We start from the raw sequence: 6515 nt of genomic DNA, 5'->3' as shown, positions 1-6515 counted from the left end.
CACTGCTCTACTGCTCGACTGTTTGCTTCGTCCTGAGTTGACCCTGCATGACTGATCATATCATGCGTGTCCACCCAAAACTGTACTTTTTTTATTACTCAGTCACTCCCATCCGGATTCAAATTAAAATATCAGTTTATGTAAAGATGTCGAACAGCTGGTTCGAGAAAACTGCCCATTATTTCCTGTGCGTGTGCGTGTGTGTGTGTGTGTGTGCGTGTGTGTACATTCTACACATTAGGTGCTATCCTGTGTTTAATTAGGTGTGCCTTCAACCCCAAAATGTTCACCAATGTTTGCTTCAAACTTGAAACGCTGACTCAGCAGACTTGACTGTAACATCTGTGATGCGTATCATCATCATCATCATCAGCAAAAGCTGCTGCTGCTCACTTTCATTGAAGAGTAAATATGATGAGTAATAATATTTGTATTCAATATACATTACCCAGAGTTTTAAATGAAGCCCCACATCATGATTGTAAATCATTATATAGCATTTATTAAACAACTGCTCACAATACCCTTTTATAGTTTCTAGTATGTAACTGTATGTTCATGGTTATACGCACACTGACATGGGCTACCGCACAGTTTAGCATCTTGTTCTCCTTTAAAATGGCTGTTTCCTCAGCCTACGCATTGTTTTCAGTTGCCAACGTGAGCGATACCACGTTGGTCAAACACTTCTATTCATTTATTTCCCAAACTTGAAATATTTTATCTCCAAAGCTTGTGATTGTAACACTTTGTTGGTGTTAAAGTGGAGCCATGTTGATTTACTTTGCCCATTCTGTGTCATCATGAAAAATTTTGGTAAACGCAGTCGCTGGCTGACGCTGAGTGTTATATTTGCAATTGTACAAACAGTGTGTGTGTGTGCGTGTGTGTGTGTGTGTGTGTGTGAGCCTGCAGTGTAACCTATTTTGAAATGAAGATTGTTTTATCTGAGGTGGAATGTCACTAATCAATCGTCTTTACAGCAAACCGCAAATGTTGTTGTCGAGAATTCTATGAAGTTGATCGTTATGATTTTCCTCCAATGATTGTAATAATTTTATCTAAATCCTTATCATATCATTGCTATTATTATTATAATTATTATTTTAAATATAATATGAGCCTCTGTGTTTCTGTATGTGTGAATCTTCAATAAATTGGTGTCATCAAGATGTTATGTCTGTACTTTCTATCGAATCACCTAAAAACCAACCATAAATTCAAACATATCATAGCAACGCAGTGGTTTATAAATACATAAATAAATATGTTTATTTAATTGCATAATTGTGAGCATACCTAGGTGAGGGGAAAAGGAACAGGGAAGAGGGAGTCAGGGTAGGACAATGGAAGTGGTAGGGAAGAGTTGGCTATTTTATTTTTTAAATTAAAACATTTTATGTATGTATGTTTTACCACACTCTTGTCACACTTAGAAACAAACTTGCTCCTTACTAATCTACAACATATTCAGAAACTATTTATTTATTGAAAATCAACTTTTGGTTACTGCACGCACGGACAACAAAAAAAAAGGTTTTGTGTGTCAGTAACGCTGCGGTAGCAGGTTGTGTCTGAATTTAAAGTAATTTATACATAAAATGTATCTTCTCAAATCATAAGTGTTGAAAGGAAAAAAAATTAAAAATAGGTCTGTATATACTCATGTACTATGTGTATGTCTGGACAGATGAATGTATAGTGGATTACATGAATTGTATATATATATATATATGAATTAATTATGTATCTTTTTATAGTGTAAATAGGTGTATATTATAAGATTATTGTGTAGAAATAAATTTAGTTCTAGATATTACAAGGGGTAGGATCATATAAGTTTATACTTCATTCTACTCTTTTTAGAACATGTAGGGGTTTCCCGATCCGAACTTGATATTGGACATCGGTCCGATATTTTTAATTTTTTTTTTTTTCCAACTCATTTTTTATTTATTTTATTCAATTGTAGAAAACTATAGATATTATATTGAAGGTTAAAATTCATGTAACCAATTGGTTAATAATAAATGGTCAGTTTTTCTCACACCTACTGTTGCTGACTATTGTTCTGTTTGAGTATCGTCACTTGATCAAGACTTTTCCAACATTTCACGCTACAAAATAAGTATTTTATTTTTTTATTAAAGAAAAAAAAAGTAATAAAAGTATGTATGATTCATGCTGACATCGACTTAATATTGGTATCGGCCGATACGCAAGGCTGCAATATCGGTATCATATCGGAAATGAAAAAGTTGTATTGGGACATCCCTTAGAACAGGGGTTCTCAGCTGGTCTCATCCTCGGACCCACATTTTGCCACAGTCATTTAATCGCGACCCATTGTTCGTAGAATTCAACCAAAAAAGTTTCTTTCAAAATAAAAGGCACATCCAACATGAGTAATTATGTATTTTTGACCAGCTGTTGGCGACACACCCAGTATAGGTCTGCGACCCACTTTTGGGGACCGACCCACCAGTTAAGAATCGATGCCTTAGAACAGGGGTCGGGAACCTATGGCTTGCGAGCCAGGTGTGGCTCTTTTGATGATTGCATCTGGCTCGCAGATTTTGTCTTTTCAGATAAAACATAAAATATTATCGCTTGTTTTAATCCATCCATCGATTCTCTTGTTCAGGGCTGCAGGATTATGGGTAATCAGGTAAACGCCCCCTTTTGAATCAGTCTGCTCGGTCATTAGCTCAAAGCTAACCCTTCGACGAAGAAGATGACGAAAAAAAAAAAGGCTTAGAACATGTACAGGCTTCAAGTGCAGGGTTTTGTAACAATGTATTTTCACTTTGCTTTGTTTGATTTTTTAAATTATTATTTTTATTGTGGTAAAGACACTGCTGTTGTGTTCATTTTCGAAATAAAGATCAAATCAAAGGGTAGGCTACTTAAAGGTGCAGTCTGCAATCCTGTTCAGAAACATTTTAAAATTGTTATTCTGGGTGAAATGCTCTTTCCATCCTGAGAATAGTCAATACATGATGTATTCTGAAAAAGGAACAAAAAAAGTCAACCTTCTGTAGATGCTGTACAACTAAAAACTCTAACCAATCCTTGCCATTCGGTCCAAATGAAAAGAACCAATCAGATGCCTTCATGTCTCGTCCTGCCCATTCCCCCTCTGCCCCTCCCTTCTCCTTTGGCACACACGTCATGTGACACAGTTCCCTGAAATATCACGCACAAATGAGGATCTGAAGGGCCTGAAAAGTAATGCAGTGGTTTCTGTCTTTATGTTGGACACCTTAGTGTTTGTTTTTATATCAGATGTGTTCAAATTTGGGGCTTAAATGAGGTCTTGCTTGCCTAAATCTTGCTAACTTTCCAACATTGTGGTGTAATGGTTCCCTTTGTTTTTCATTTAGTCTGTTTCCCTTTTCACCCCCTCACAATGGTGTAGCACTGCTCTGCCTGGTCTATAAACATTTATTAAACAAATAAAGTTGTTTTCATAAATATACATTTTGACTAAACTTTGCTGTTTTTATGTCAACATAAAGAGCTGTGGTCACACATAAGCACAAAGATACATCTGCAGGATTAAAAATTAGGGATGTAACGATTAATCGTAAGGCAGTTCAAAATCGATTCATAGGTATCAAGGTTCACATCGATGCTGTGAAAATTGAATCGCAGTACTTTTTTAAACAGCAGAGGGCGCTATCCAGAAATGTTGGCAGCGGGCGGAATCTGCTCCTACTTTCTTTCTGGCCGCCTTCTACTCTTAAACACATTCATAAATGATTCCTTACTCCTTTAGCACCGAAAGAATATCTGGAATATTACGTGAATATCTGTAAAAGTCACGTTTTACTATTAGCTCTGTCTGCTAGCATAGCATCTCTTCTTCACTGCAAGATATCTGCATGCTAACCGACCACTGGGTTACCAGCGCCCTCTGCTGGTCCAAACAAATATCTGACCTAAATACAGTGTTTTTTAGGGGGCCAAGCCCGCGGGGCCAGGGAACCGCGTATGCTTACATACGCGGTTCCTCGGACCAGCGGTGCTAGGAACCCTATTGTAATCGTTCCGATTATTATTATAGTTGCAGTTTTGAACCCAAAAAAACTAAAGGAATATTTTTCAGACATCATATGTCTACAGTTCCATTTTGTAAAATAAATCGTGAGAGAATCGTATCGTGAACCCAATATTGTGAATCGAATCGTATCGGGAGTTGAGTGAATCGTTACAACCCTATTAAAAATGCAAACATCCATTTAAAAGTCATGGAACAAATATGAAGAAGGTAGTGGGTTCAATAATCTAACCTAATGTTCCTGTTGTTGTCTGTGAGGACAGGCTTAATGAAGTGTTTCAGAAAACTGCTGATCTACTGGGATTTTTATGAACATCTTTAGAAAAGACCTAGAAAACATCCTGTGTGGCCTGAAAATAACGTGAAAAGATGACGCACCTGTCCGCAAATAACCCGAAACCAAAAGCTACAGCTCACATACAATACACTTATTCACATTTCCTGGTCTGATGATCAATAATTTCTGTTTTCACGTTGGTAAAGATGGTCAGGTCAGAATTTAGCTTAAAAACATAAAAGTATGCAGATCTAAAGATAAGAAGGATTATTTGTTGATCATTGATGACAAGAAATAATTCATGAATCAGTGAAAGCTCTTTGGAAAAAAAGAACAATGGAAAAGGATAAAGTTTCTACTTCTTCCAACTCTCTTTCAAACAGACTGATGTAAACTTGGTGTAAAGTCCCTGTACGTTTGGTAGTTTTGCTATATTTCTGTGTTTGTGCATGTGTGCATGTGCGTGCTTAGAAGTGAAAATAAGTTCTTAGTGCATTATGGCATTGAGTTACAAACGTTCCCACCCAATATCTGTTAAAAATCAACAAAAATAGCCCGAACGCGCCCATTTGGGTTAAAATATTATGTGTTTAATGCAACTTGGGGAGTTTTTTTTCAAAATGAAGCTCCAAATTGTATCAAACTTAGTTATCAATAATGGTATTATTGTCTACTTGATAACAAACGTGATCACGAAAACATCGCTAAAGCATTGAAGTCAGCTGTTTGCAGATTAGATAGACACTATCAGGACAAATACTGGATATTGAAACATTTTAAAAGACACTTTAAATTCACATCTAAAATGGAAGAAATCAGTTAAAATTGTTAATAAAAAATGTCTGCCTTTTTTTAAAGTTCAATTTTGAAGCAGATCTATTGGCTTTTACTTAAAAGCCAATAGTATTCCTACTTTTAAATATCACATATCTTTTTTCATGGAATGTGCAATTGATGAAATTCACAGTTTATGCTGATACTTTTGAGTAAATATCATATTTATTGCTGTAAATGGAACACAAAAAGTTTCTGAATTTAACTCTTTCACGAATTAATTATGAAAATCAATGTCAAGATTTTTTTCATGTGTGCTTTTATTGCCCTTTAGGCATTTAGAAAAAATATGCAATTGAAATTTTTTCAGGGACCCATTTTTCATGAGTTATGAATACGTCCATTTAAGTGGACACCATGCGTTTCAGTCTTGTAACAAAGAAATTTTAATTTTCTATGAACTTTTTATTGTACAGAATCGACCCTATAGTATTTTATGTGGTGACTCTTTATTGTACAGTATTTTACATTATAATATTTTTAGTGGCATTGATTGATTGTTGTTTGTTCATTTTTTATTGTGAAATGTCTTTTTAAATGTTGACCGCTCTTTTGAGATCCTTGCACATTTTTTTCCAATGTGGTTTTACTGAAAATGGCTAATAAACTGAACTGTGCTGAAGCCTCCTCACTGTTGAGCTGAGCGTTTGACCACACAATCTTTGCCGTTTCATTCTGGTCATTCATGATACCAGTCCATTTTACTGGCAAAACTCAGGATAAAAAAGTACTACATCAAAGCACATGAAGAACCAAGACCAGACTGACAACATAGCATGCAGCAACCATTCTGAGTCCAAACGCTCAGCTCGAGAGTGAAGAGGCTTGACTGGTAATGCAGCACACCTGTGTGGAAAGAGGAGGGAGTCAAACCCACTGATGAGAGTGGAAGGTGGAATCACAAGCAGAGTCACCTGGAGGCACAAATGGCACAAGAGTAGTTAACAAAATATGAACAAAGAATCAAAACTATACAAATAAATGAATAAAAGAGTGACTGAAAAGATTGAATGTTCCACTAATCTGTAGGCCTAAATGTTATTCACTTTATGGAGATAGTATGCAAATGTTATCGGTTTTGTTTTCAAATACTAAATTATGTTAACAAATATAAATTGATTTACAGTAACATTGGAGTGTAGATTAATCAAGAAAAACATTGTAAATATTACCTGGCGTCCAATTTAGTGGACACACAATTAAGTACAAATTTCTCCCAATATATTACAATTATCCAGAATGTCAGAGTTGTATTGATTCTTAGATGTGACTTCATGCCAACATATTTGTTTTATCTTTAGTGGTGCCCTGCTAAAGAAATATTTACATGGATTTCCTGAGGTA

This window comes from Gouania willdenowi, chromosome 22, assembly GCF_900634775.1.
Source record: "Gouania willdenowi chromosome 22, fGouWil2.1, whole genome shotgun sequence".
Classification (NCBI taxonomy): domain Eukaryota; kingdom Metazoa; phylum Chordata; class Actinopteri; order Blenniiformes; family Gobiesocidae; genus Gouania; species Gouania willdenowi.
The sequence above is the reverse complement of the archived record's forward strand: the minus strand, read 5'-3'. Positions refer to the sequence as shown.